The sequence below is a fragment of the Hirundo rustica genome, chromosome 12 (genome assembly GCF_015227805.2).
Source record: "Hirundo rustica isolate bHirRus1 chromosome 12, bHirRus1.pri.v3, whole genome shotgun sequence".
NCBI classification, from domain to species: domain Eukaryota; kingdom Metazoa; phylum Chordata; class Aves; order Passeriformes; family Hirundinidae; genus Hirundo; species Hirundo rustica.
In genome coordinates, this window is record NC_053461.1 from 11315844 (window position 1) to 11330431 (window position 14588).

General features: G+C 41.8%; 1 protein-coding gene across 5 annotated transcripts in view; it reads right to left on the reverse strand.

The window, feature by feature from the left end:
* Window positions 1-14588, reverse strand: part of GRIP2 (glutamate receptor interacting protein 2) — a 267965-nt gene that overhangs the window by 156899 nt on the left and 96478 nt on the right. The gene's annotated exons all lie outside the window — the stretch shown is intronic.

Sequence of the window (14588 nt, forward strand, 5' to 3'; positions counted from 1 at the left end):
GTCCTCCTCTCTCACTGCTGACACATGGGGTGCCTGTCCCCCAACACAGAGATAGCTAATTAAAGCAGTTTTCCTTCATCTTTACCCCCCTCCTTGCTCATGCCAACAAACTGCCATGCATATTTATGACTCCAGTTTTTCAAACACAAGGGCTTCTGGAACAGCACAAAAGTATTTTTTCTGTGGCCCACAACTATGTAAAAGGGGCCAGCCACAGACTCAAGGTAGACTTGAGGCACAAGTGCCCAAAACAAATATGCATCTTGGAACAACAGCATTCACCAGTGGCTGAGATGTGAAGTAGAAAGGAATAAATCACGATAAAAGGGAGAAGAGCAGGATTTTCTCAGAGGTGCTCACTGCAGGCTAAACTGACAGCATCTGCCCCAAGCCCTCCTGAAAGTGTCTTTCATCTGGGTTTCAGTTAAATGCGTGATTCTATTTACATACATCCAACTAATTCGATCAAAACTGAACTCTAAATTGGTCCTCAAGGGAATCCTTAAAAACACTTTTTATCTTCATGCAGAAATAAAGATTAGAAGGAAAACTGGGTTGAAGAACTGTCTTCCCAAGCAGCTCAGAAATACTGCAAAATTGCTAGCAGCAGAACCCAGCTTGGTTTTAGGCAGGGTCACAGCTCAGTACACAAACACTGAGCACCAGCAAGGGAAGGACAAGGGCTTGGACACTTGAGGGCTGAAGTGATGAGTGGCAACAGCCATCTTCATACTTGTGAGGTCCTGATGCAGAGGGCTCCAGGCAGGACACCTCTCCTGGCTTTCAAGATACCATTCTGTCTCTCACCTGACAGAGCTACAAGACAAAGAATTTGAAAAGCCACAGAAGTACTAAAAAAGGAGATCAACCAGCGAATGAAATCCCACCTCTTATCCTTCATGAAGCTTTGCTCCTCTTAAGAAGTGCTGAGCTTCCCCAGCCCTTCTCAAAGTGCAGAGCATGATATTTTCCTTTCATGTGCAGCATGCTAAGTTACACAAAGAACCACCCTCCCCTGACTGCTCTTTTTTAACACTGAACTACACTTCAGCATGCAGTAACTCCACTGGTCTGGCAGCATGGAGAGATAAATATACTGTGGCACATGTGGCAGTAGCAGCAGCAAGACAAACCCTTGGTGCCTCACCTGCTATAGCCAAGGCTGGCTTCAGGACCAAAATCCCACCTGCTCCCAGTCCTTTGCCTCTGTCCAGTATGTCCAGTTAACATATATACATTTATCCATGCAGGAACAAATGGAGACTACTACCATAACACTTCATAAAAAACACTCAACAGCCACATTATTGTGAGGACTTTTTCCCTGTGAGTAAGCTGGTGATCCAGACTGAAAAGGCAGCAATTTGGCTACAAATCTCTTGAAACAGTGATTATAGTATTCAGTTAAATTTGTGTTACAACATTGTCAATTTTTGATGCAGATTTGCATCCTTGTACAGATATATCCTTAGCAATTCAGTCTGCCTTCACAAAAAACAACCTCTGGATCACAGGATAATTTTGGGGCAATTTTGTATAGCAACAACGGCATTTCCAATGAAAGAAACACAGGAGTATTAATGCTAGAAAAACCTCAGTTAAAAAGAGGTTGCTACGCTAAGCAGCATGGTATTTGGGCCAGCTGGAAAACAACAGGATGAAAACTTTGCAACAGAAAGGAAAGACAATACTGGATGAAAATAGTTCATACAGGGAAAAATACGCTGCTTTTTTTCTGACTGGCTTAGTGTAGGGTTTTCTGTTTAAGATGCTGATGAAAACTGCTATTGACTGACACAAATTCTGCCTTTTTCACATTTCCTCCTAAGAACAACAAATTAAAAAGGACTTGACATCCAAACAACAGCTTAATCCTCTGTTGAATAAATCAGTGCATGTCCAACACTGAGATTAACTGAACTTTGCTACCTTCAGCATTTGGCACAAGAGGGTATCAAGACCAGGAAAAGCGCAGGTACATATGACTCTTGCAAGAAATCTCCCAAGTTTTAAACTATCTTCTTGTATGTGTTCTTCTCAGCCTGAACTTGACCAGCATATCACTCCACCAGTCACTTCTCCCAGCTATAAGGAAAGGTCTGTGAAGGTCTGTACAAATCTCCTGCATTTTTAGAAGTCTGGAGAATGGAATTCTACAAGCTCACTGTGAACCCCCTCCATTGGTAGAATTTGGCCCACTACCACCATAAAGCATGTATGGGTTGAGATGCAATATTCTGTAACGGCCTTATACAAGAGTGGTTATGAAACAGAAGTCAGAGTCAAATAAAATTTGCAATGCTAAAACTCTAAAGGAAAAGACAAATGCATTTAATGAAGTACAACTGTATCCCCACTACCATTAAATTTTATTGCATTTTTTTTGAAAGTTAGGCTGACACAAAGCAGCTGACTTCTGCAGAAAAAAACTGTCATATGAAGGAATTTTGGGACTGAAACCTTATAATGCACAACTTCTAGTCATTAGCTAAATAAAAGTATATTGAATTCCTTAATCGCTATGAAGAAGTGCAATAAAGACAACAAATTGTGACAGATCTTGTCAGCTGGATCCAAAAAACTACAATAAACCAAACCCACCACATTTGCAGCTGGCAGCTCCTCTGGGAGCTAAACAACTCCTGTGTTACCTCCTTGGAATTCAAAAGAAAAACTAAATTTGGTAGGATCACAGCAAGAGTAAAGCATTTCACTGCTGTGTGGCCAAGGCTAAAATACCCCACCCCTGGAAGGGTTCAAAGCCAGGCTGGATGGGGCTTTGAGCAGCCTGGTCTAGGGAATGGCAGCCTTGCCCACGGCAGAGAGGTTAGAACTGGATGCTCTTTAATGTCCCTTCCAGCCCAAACTATTTTATGATGAAGATGCTCTTATCACTGACTAAGAGGACCCCTTACCTGTCCTTTGTTGGCTCTTGCAACAGAGTTGTCCTCAAGTCTACCTCATTTCTGCAGCTACTGACCTATTTAGGACTCTGATTATGACTAGACCCAGCCAGAACTTGCAGCCAACACAAGCACCTCATGACACTCCAGAAGTCTTGGTTTCAACCAACATCGGCAGTGATTATGGGGGCCTGTCTGACATTGCTACTTGTGTCTGATATCGTCTGTTGAATCTATCCCCTGGTGGTGTCAAATCATCTGGGAGATTACACAGAACACTCAGCATGGTGATTTCTGAATGCAGCAGAACAGAATGTGAGTCCTGAAACCAGCCTGAAGGAAACTGGTGAATAATGCAGCTGACATCTCCCCGTGCTCAGCATCGCTTCCCTCCCCATCCCCTTCTTGTTGGCCTGTCCTTCTACCTGCAGGGCTTCTTGCTGTCCATACCCAACCCACCAGCATTGCAGCCCCATCGCTTTCCACTCACTTCAAACCAGGAAAGGCTCCCAGGCTGAGCTTTAAAGAAGGGAATATGCATTGGTAATGATACACCCTCCCTAAGAAGTTTCCTGCAGGGAATAGTGCATGTCCTTAGTCCCACAAGTGGGAAGCTGCAGGCAGAAAATGTTACCTCTTATCTCATTTGGTCTTTGCACTTTGTTCTGTACCCCTGCACCCTGTAGGAATTTAATACTGAGCCCAAGGGTTTAATGATCATTTTTGCTTGCAGGGTAAAGAATATCCTTGGCACATTAAGGGAAAATAGTCAGACACTTCGGCTTACCTCCAAAATGGAGGTAACTCAGATTTCCAATGAGTTGTTCCTAAGATACAATGCTCCCTTTGACAACCACCTGTCTGTTCCAAGCACCAGTTCCTACAGAGCTGTCATAGCGTTCAGACAGCTGTCATTGCAACAAGGACAAAGGAAAACCAAGCTAATCATTACATATTTATACCACATTTCCAGAGAGAGATCAAATAATATCTTTTGTTCCCTGTTTCTAAAAATCAGAATTGATCAGAGAAACTTCTCAGAGATCTACCAGGTGATTTGCCAAACCCAGACACACCATGCCCTGGTGGTGTTTCAGTGTTCATCCTCAACACAGCCCCACGAGTATTTAATTTCAAATTTTTACAATCAACATCTTCCACAAAACTAATGAATAAAAATAACTCAAAAAAACCCACTCCAAAACCCAGTTTCTTGACTTAGCACAATAATTTAACTGACCAGTACTGCGTGGAAGCTTTAAATTGATTCTACTTTAAAACTAAGGCATTCAATTTCTACTGTCAAACACACATCTTAAGAAATATAAAAAGCCCACATGAAGGTCTAGAGGAGATGGCAATCATGTTATTTTACTTAATCCAATCTCTATCTGAACACAGCTCAGAGACCACAGTCTCAATCTAACATGGCAGGCACTGGGAAAGTGGATTGCTTCTGCTGTGTCTTCAGTCAAGTTTGTTGCTGAACGGTTGTATACAAACAGAGAATAATTGGTAATGATTTTTATTTCACTTTTTATTTTTCATAAGACAAATGAACAGAAAGTAAAATGATCTCTATTTAGAAGGTCAATTAGATCAGGCTGGAAAAAAGAAAAATATACCAAATTGAGATATTATTTTAACAGTATCCCTTTATGTTTTCTGTTTGTCTCTGCACAAATTGCTGCCTTTGAATCTGTTCTCCTGGCCCCTCTTTCCAGCACAAGTTACTTTACTAATCCGGTACCCAGCACACATATCATGATATTGCTGCTCTGCACCTTAATGGGCCCATCACTGTTTCATGTGTTTGGAAACCTTTTCTCTTTCAGAACATCTGGTTTCAGCTTAAAACCATGTTCTGAAATAGGCTGAATTGAATTACTGGGGAAGTAAGCAGAAGCCAAATCCACTGCACTCCTCCATCCATCCTCATCCTGGGCTGGAACACAACACCCCTCTCCCAGCACTCTACTTCCCAGGAGCAGACCCACTCCACAGCTAATTGCCCATACTTAAAGTTTCAGTTTGAAACCTGCTCTGGCCACATGAAGATGACCTCCTTTTACTGGGAGTTAGATATCACAGCTGTAACTCTCTGAGCTCCCCTCTTCCATCACTGCAATTGGGCTATTCACACAGTTATTTTCCCCTCCTTCGAGTAAAGTTACCCAACTGCTATTATATCAATATTGAGACCCTCTGACTTTTATATTACACTTGTATTGTGGCTATTATTTGCATGTTTATGCATTCCTGTGGGTATAGTTACCTGATACTATTATCTGTGTAGTTAGTTATATCTTCCTAAGGGTGTACTTACTTCACCAGCTGTATTTAAGTCATCTTCCACAGCTGTAGTTATAATGTCAGATTTATATAAATAGTGTGGTTACAGTCAAGCAGGCAATGCTTGCAGAGCTGCAGTTATTTATACAGCACAAGGATCCCATGGTATAAATATCTCACTCAGAGGCTGTTGCACTACTCTGTGTATACATAATTGGTGGGAAGGTGGCTCTGATCACATGACTCCCATTTCAGAGTAAAGCACAGCACAGAGAAGGGAGACAGCAAGGTATTGGCCCCTGTGCCTGCACACCCACAAGCGATGTGTTGGCTTCAGAACCACGAATTTCTCAACATTTCTTTTTTCTGACAGAAGATTTCTCACTTTGTTCAGTATCATAATTTTCCAGGTGAGCTGCTGTACCTGCCTAAAGGACTTGTACTATTTCCATCATTGAAATATCTCAGTGCCAAGTCTCATAAGACAAAAATCCACTAACATACAGGCTTAACTAGCAGCAATGAGGTATAGTGCAACAGCCAGGCAACACCAAGCACACTAAGAAGAGAAAACCAATAATTTCCTCCTAAAGGATGAGGAGTTTCACTGCTACTGTGCCACCAATTCATCAATGGAAATGATTATGTTGATGCAGCAGGATAATACAGGGCAGATCAGATCAAAGGTCCACCTAAGCTCATAATTTCTTCTTATACAGCAACTACACATTGCACCATGAGAAAAAAAAAAAATATGAAAACAGAACAAATCAAGAAACTAGTTCTCTCCATCTCTACCTTCAGTTCTAGTCACTCTTCCCCAGCCCATATTCATGTATTCACCTCAATTAATACCTGCCCTACAGTGCTGTAAGAGAGCTGTGTTTGCATGGACGTCTGGGATAAGGCTCCACCAGCAAATCTCTCCTCACTTTCTTCAGGCACCAAGCTCTCTTTGGCTTCCATGGGGAAGATTACACTGAGCAACACCTGCTGCTCTGTCAGAAGCATTTTGCACTAACATGAATCACTGTCCTTCCTGACAGTGTTCAGATCCACACACATCCTAAGAATTGGCAGAAGGGATTGCTACAGCATGCAAAGGCAGGAGCTCTGCAGAGATTTGATAATTTGACAGGGAATCTCCTCAAGGAAGCATCTCAGGGAAAAACATACAGGAGTTCAATGTGATGGGTCTCAGAAGAGAGACACTTAAATGCTCCACTTTAAAATTGCATGTGAAACAGTTTGGAAGTGGCATCCTTGGAGCAGAAGTGGCAAGAGACTCTCTATAAACCTACAAAAGGGCTCACCTCCACTGATGATGTCATCAGAAGGGTTCTTGGCACAAGGAAGGAATATTTACATCTCTCCTCCAGTGCTACGGTGAAATAAAAGCCCTTTTCTGAATAGTGATGGTATAGAAAAAAAACAACCTTGTTTCTGTGTAAGTGTAAAATTCCAGTAGTAGTCAAACATCCAATACTTTTTTGTTTCTTGTTTCACTGCAGCTTTCCACTGAAACATCCCAGGGAACACATACTACATGTTGTGAGAGATGAGATTTTTTTTTAACCATGTAGCATTTCACCTTTGTGACACCTTCTGCCTATATAAGATTTTCCTATTATACAATTTCCTAGTTGTCCTAGGGTGACTTTATGATGCTTGTATCCCCAATCGTTTGTTCTGTTTGTGCTGTATGTTGAGTTCTGTGCCTTTAAAACTGGTTCTGGGAGCAAAGGGGGAGCAAGAAGAAGCACAGAGTTTGTTTTGAGAAATCTTTAGTCTCACTGATGAAGAGGAACAAGAGCAAGTGACACATGCTGAAGAAGCTCCACCACATCTTTTTTGAAAAATCTCCCACACAGAGCTTTCAAGGTGGTTTTTAACAGTCCATTGTATCTCTCCACTTTCCCTGAAGCTGGTGCATGGTAGGGGATATGGTGCACCTGCTCAATGCATGTTCCCTAGCCCAGTTGTTGATGAGGATGTGTGGGCCTGACATTTCTAAGTCTGAAGGGATTTTAGCCTGCTAGCAGTGCTGTTTCCCAAGGGAAAAGTTCTCAAGAAAGCCTCTTCTCAAAACAATCTTGGCAAAACAACTACCCTTTCCCAAAACAATCTTTCTCCAGGTGGTGTTTTGCTGTTTCTCTAATTTCACCAATGGAATTAGAGAGGTGTTGTTCCTATTCACCAATGTTGAGTCTGTATCAGAACACCTTACAAAAGGTGGTAAGACTTAGACAATAAAGCCTTCTATACTCTTTGCCTTCTGAAATACTTGGAGTCTTTTGTCTTTCTTTCTTGTCCTACAGCGACAAGGCTGTTCTTGAAATGGGTCCCATTGTCTGACTCAATCCTCTCAGGGGTACCATGTCTCCAAAGAACTTGCTTTTCAAGGCCTAGAATAGTGTTATGGGCTGTAGCATGAGGCACAGGGTAGGTCTCCAGCCACCCCGTGGTGGCTTCCACCATGGTCAGCACATAGCGCTTGCCTTGGCGGGTTTGGGGAAGGGTGATGTAGTCAATCTCCCAGGCCTCCCCATACTTATACTTGGACCATCGCCCGCCATACCATAGCGGCTTCACCCGCTTGGCCTGCTTGATTGCAGCACACATCTCACAGTCATGGATAACCTGAGAAATACTGTCCATAGTTAGATCCACCCCTCAGTCTCATGCCCACTTATAGGTGGCATCTCTGCCCTGATGACCTGAGGCATCATGGGCCCATTGAGCTAGGAACAACTCTCCCTTGTGTTGCCAATCTAAGTCTATCTTTGACACCTCTATCTTTGCAGCCTGATCTACCTGCTCGTTGTTTTGGTGCTCCTCCTTAACCCGACTCTTGGGGACATGGGCATCTACATGATGGACTTCAGGTAGCTTCTCTACCCAAGTGGCAATGTCCTTCCACTCATCTGCAGCCCAGATTGGCTTTCCCCTATGCTGCCAGTTGGCCTTTTTCCACTTCTCCAGCCGTCCTGATAGAGCATTGGCTGCCATCCATGAATAAGTGTAGAGGTAGAGCTTTGGCCATTTCTCTCTTTCAGCAATGTCCAGAGCCAATTAAACAGCTTTGAGCTCAGCGAGTTGGCTTGACCCACCTTCTCCTTCAGTAGCTTGGGCAACCCGTCATGTGGGGCACCATAATTTACCCCAGAGAAGTCCGGTTAAAAATGTCCACTTCCTCAATTCCTCTGCCCAATAATATTATCAGTTTTTTCACTCTTACTCCACTGACTTCATGCAGTGTCTTTTCTATGTACACTCTTTCTCTTTCTTCTCTCTCTCAGGGAAGGGTTAGGCCTTGGAAGCTTCATGTTACCAGGAAAGGGTCATCAGGGCTGCCATAAGGCTGCTTTCAACTTTCATTTCATCCCTACAATGCAATAAGAACCATCTGTAAAAAGAGCATAGTGTGTTTCTTCTGCTGGCAGTTGGTTGTACGGTGGAGCTTCTTCAGTACATGTCACTTGCACTCTTGTTCCTCCTCATCAGTGAGACTAAAAATTTCTCAAAACAAACTCCCTGCTTCTTCTTGCTCCCCCTTTGCTCCCAGAACCAGTTTTAAAGGCACAGAACTCAACATACAGCACAAACAGAACAGACAATTGGGGATATAAGCATCATAAAGTCAGCCTAGGACACTAGTAAAGCACCAAACCTTTAAAATATTTTTTAATTGCAAAATTAAGTCTTAATAAAATAGGTGATCTCAAAAACTGTCCTCCAATTACAAAATAGTCATAAATTATGATATAATTTATATTTGAAGTGAGACATCAGCATAACTGTTTAGTCCAGGCTCATCAAATTGATAGGGTTCTTTGATATGATAAAAATTACTCATTCTTCAGTGTTATCTCTGTACTTTTAGTCCATACAGAAGTCCTGGAAACATTAAAAGAAAATGTGTTTCCCACCACCACCTACCAAGTCCTCAACTGCTTCAGTTCATAACATCTGAAGCCAGGAGACACCATTTGATAACCAGTGACACCTCTCTCCTAACACAGACCATTATCTTTTGCCCAGTTTTCTTTATACTGAGCTCAGCAGTGCATAATTTCCTGAAAAATATCTTCCAGAAAGGCATTCAATCATGATCTGAAGGTATTGAGAAATGTTAACTCTCCTCTATTCTTTACCTCCTTAATCTCAACGATTATCTAAAATTACTCCTTAAAACATTCATCACTCTACTGCTGTAGATTCATCTGGCTCGATCTTTCAGCCATTAATTCCTGTTATGCATCTCTCTGCTAAATTCAAGAACTTTTTAATAGTCAGTATTTTACCATAGTAGGGATATTTATTTATAACCTGTAACTAAGCCACAGCAAAACTGAGTTGATAAGCAAACCAAACACACAGATAATACTTCGAGGTGTACCTAACCATCTAGGAGCTTTTCTGCCTTTGGTAAAACAAAGTTTGAAGCTCAGCCATCACTAGGGATAAAAAAAGGACTTTTCTTGTACCTCTGCTGCAGGCTAAGACACTAGCTAATATAACCCATCTAAAATCCAAATCAGAAAATCTCTCAATCTCCACCTCTCTCTAACACATTCATGACAAACGGCCAGGTGAGAGATTTCTCTATATGAAGAGTTCTGATTCCTTGATACCAAGTGACTTTTTCTTCTTTCACACAGGCATATATGACACCTTGAGCTTATCAAGAGGATCCCCTTAGATTTGGATTCCCCTTAATATCCTTGGAATAAAACAGAATATTACCTGAATTTATTAGATCTCACCCATCAGATAAATGCTTTTTATGCCTATAGATTTTGTGATCCCCAGGTAAACGACTGAAACAGTCTCTCTGCACATCTTACAAAAATCAAAGGCTTCCTCAAGAAAAAAATAAATTTCTTTTTTCAGAAAACCGTCATACACCATGATGGAAACACCAAGACACTGTTCTCCCAGGTCTCTGTCCTTACAAGGCATCACAGGGGCAATCACTTGGACAATTCGATGAATCACTACACTCATGACCTTCAGGACAAAGTATTCATGGTAAATTTGAGGCATAGTGAATAGAGACTGACCAGAACTTTGGCCTTGCAGGCTAGTCTGATCTTTGAGGCATAGAATGTGTCAAGGGGCTTTTCACAGGCAAAACTTGCTTGAGGGCCTTTGTACAATAAATGCTACAGTTTTCTTTCTTTGTTTAAATACTTGGCTACAGGCTGTGCTTCCCCAATCACCAAGATTAAGCCTCAAAACATCTGTAAATGGGTACAAAATTTTATACACCTGAAACAGTTTTCACGTGTCGTGTTTGCAGGAACAGATATTTTAAAATCCCAGACATACATCTTTTATTATTATAAAAGTTTTGTCCAAATGTCGAGATTATTTCAAATGATACTGCAAGGTCATACTTAAATACCAAGTAATTTTAAAACCTGTACCTTTTACCATTTTCTAAACTTATTCAAGGAAAAAATGCAATTATGGAACAACTAGTTGGGGGAATGAGGTTAGATAGTAACAACAGTAATTAGCAGATAGAATACAGTCTCCTAACTGTTCAGGCAAAACCTGTGTACCTCAGTAGCCTACATACAGATGTAAGAAGCAAGTACTGAAAATGAGTTGCACTTCAGCTCTGTCCTCTTCTTACAGAGTGTCCATGCCCTGATTTATCCAATTGTGAATAACAGCCAGGCTGGGCATGGCTGGTAGAGGACAGGGAGTGTTTTGACTGCCAGCTTTTTGGTCAGTTTGGGTGAGTAGGCAGCTGCATGATCCACAGAAAAGTCAGTATTGCAAACTGAGTAAAAAAACTTCAGGTCAACCACAGGTTCTTGCTCCTCCAACTCACATCTGCTCTTTGCATTCCTCAGCAGCAGCAAACATGACAAAACCAATTACACCCAGGCAATCACCCACCTTTCTCCACCAAATACCAAAACCCCGTAGCTTTCCAGGCCATAAAAATACAGCTACAGCCTCCTCTGTTAACCAGTTAAATATGCTTATCTGCTAAGAGCAAGTTTAACCTTTCTGGCCACACAGCAAGGGCTGCCCCACAAGCAGCAGGGTACCACAGGACTGGCAAGTCTCTAACAGGAGCCCTGGGGTTGCCTCTTACAGTGTCAATCACCGTGGTGTCCACATACTGCTAAAATCAGCAGGACTGCTCTCAGCACGACTAAGCAGCTGATTTTGCACAAATTAAATTTGGCAAAGATGTTAAATGTCATGGAGCAAGACACTGAGATGGCAGCATTAGCAAAATGGGGGGAAAAGCTCTCTTTCCATCTCACTGGGAAGAGGTAGGCTTTGAGGAGATTTGCATGCAATTTGAAGCAGCTGATGATAATACAACATGATTCTGATTGTAATAGCTTGCTATAAGTGCTAAATGTGCCCCATTAGAAAGAAAAAAATTGGCTTGCTACAGGTTATTTTCCCCCTATTTGTAATTAATCTGGGCACTTCTGCTGATACCCAAGCCTGGCCAGGTGTGTAGCTCTAACAGGGGTTGGCCTGTACAGGTTTCTCAGGTTTGCACACATTCTGTGCCAGATTCAGCCCAAATTCAGAAGTCTATCTTGTTCAGGCTGCACATGCAAGAAACATTAGATGTAGCACATGTGCTAGACATTATGCTTAAGAGAAATTTTCTTTGTGTCCATCTCCTTCACATTTCAATACCAGTTTTCTAATTTCTTCCTCTGCTCTTCAACTGAATTTAAGCCACACCATGAAGCTGACATGGGAAAAATACCAAAATCCTACCCCAACTTACGACAACTTTTAGAGCAATTCCATCTTATCATCCATGAGCTATCAGTTTGGTTTTTCCTCCTATGCAATGTCTCCTACTCTGACGATAATAAGAATAAATTATCACTGATATTTTTTCTTTTTTGTAAACGCTAGAGATGGGATAAAATTGGCTATTTGATTCAGAGTTTCTTTGCAGAACTGAGATTTCACTTTCAAATTTCCAGATCCCAGCTGGAAATATAGTTCAAGTTCCTGGTCACTTTAAATTTCAACAAGATTTAAATGATGCAAGGAAAATACTTCTATTCCATTATTTTCCACATTCCTACACCCACAAAAATCTGGATGGCAGTAGCTCTGACCTCCCCAGTTCTGATACACACACAGGCATATGTATAGCACAGTTAAGTGTTATTAGCATCTCACTTAAGTCTTCCTGAGTGTCTCACTGCAGTAAATGAGCTTTTCTTTCGCTGCATCCAAAACCTAGATGGTTTAATCTCTGCCCACCTGCAAAGAGATTTCTCATAGAAATTAGGAAAAGCAAAAAGAGGGAATGACCCAACAGGCTGGTGCACAGCAAGGTTCAGCACTTCAGGCAGTGGGGTTAATATTCAGGAACATAACACAAAGAGATTTATTTTCTTTATACCAACTTTCATAGAAGAGAGAGAACTTCTCTGAGGATTAAGAACAAGAGTTTCATAAAAGCTTCTCAAGCCAAGAACTAACAAAAACATGATTTATCCCAAATGAAGCTCCCATTATGGAGGTCCAAAGGCCCAGACATGAGATCAGTGCCACTGCAGGGCATGCTCTGCAGCACAGAGGCTGCTTGGTGGACGGGACAGATCCCAAAAGCACACAGAGCTCCCAGAGGTGATAAAACGCTCCTTGCTTAAACCACAGCAGTTTGATCACACACCGAATGTTCAGTTCAAACTGATGTGTCCTAAGCACAGCCATTGCCACCTCTGATAGCAGATGACAGAGTGAGAAATGTGATGTCATCTGTGCTGAAGGCAGCAGATGTTGATAAGTGACCTAATATGAGGCAACTGAAAATAAACAAGCAGAGGGGAAGCTGTCAACAGAGTCTCTGTATTTAGGTCCTCCCCCTTGACGTCTTGTGACTGAAACTAGTTATGGGGGCAGAACTAATAGGGGGAAAAACCCAAACCAATTTTACAAAGCCTCTGACAATAGGTCTGATTCTGGTCTCTGTTCAACATCAAGGAAAGCAGTTCCTGACGCAGAGCTTGAGTATTCTTACATAAGAAATGCAGAGGCAGCAGACAAGGTTGACATCTGTGCCCCAGCAATGCCCAAAGGGATTCTGTCAGCGACTAAGATGGAACAACAACCGCCCCCAGAAGTAATAATGATTGCAAGGAACAACTTCTCAATATTCAAACCGTGCAGACCAGCTGTGAGTGTATTCACAGGTTGCTTCCTAGCTTGGATTTGTTTCTCTCTCTCTTGCTGATTGGACACACCTTTCCTGCGTGAGAGCTTATATTCTGCAAGCCTCAGTGCTCAATTTTGGAAAAAAATTCACCAGAAGCCTCTTAAAATTAATTCCTGTTGGATGAAATAAACCATTCAGAAGATTGTTGGCATTTAACCTGTCAAATTAAAAATCTGAGGTTATTCCCAGAGTGGCCAAACCTTATGATTTTACTGCAAGTCTCCATGCTCGTATTTCTTTTAAATCTGCAGTTCCTGAAGGCAAATGTGGGAATATCAGTTTTCATTTTTGAAAAAGCCACACTTGTAAACTTTGCAATTACCAACAAAAAGGCTCTGAAAATATAAACTCACTGTGGCTTAAAGGCTAAGGAATCATAACTCACATTAAGGACCCTAAATGTATTTATAAAGAAAAAATTAATTTAACATCTAAACTCATATTTTGAGACATTAGGGACAGCAAGTATAGCTAAAGAGATTAATTCAGTACTAGAAAATGAAAGGTGGAAGAAGGGTCAAAAACAACAATTTTGCTCAGCTGAACAGATCAAAAAACATAATACAAAATATTTTCCAAGTTTTAAATGTAACAATAAACAGAAAAATATTAGGGAGACACAAGGCAGCACAGCACATCAACAAGCGCAGAGGAAAGACACAGACACACCACATGCCTCTAATTCAGCACCACATAACCCAAAAGGATTGTTGTTCTAGGCAGGGGTAAAGAGGCAAAGATGGGTTTAAAGCATTTCTGCATCTACACTACCATTACCTGAGCCAGGAAAAGCTACTGAGGGATTTCAGTAACTACATCTCCAGAATACTGATAAGATCTAATTCCTGATTATTACTTTGCTGTTCTTGCACACAAGGGGCTGATTGGCACCGGCTGAAGATGAGAGGATTTCTCACTTTTGAGCACACCACACCATCACTGCCTGTGAAACAGTTCCACTGTTCCACAGCTTGGAGCAACACCCCATACTTGCACAGTTCTGTCCTGCTTACAGGTCTGCAGGGCAGGAGAGCCCTCAGCCACCACTGACTTTGGACACCAGTGCTTTCTGGATCCTCAGTTCAATGGGCCAAAGACCCAACTCCTGCAACACAGCACTTTTCACAAAGCATCTGCTAACCTACATGCTCAAAAGTGGTTTCCCCTTCTAC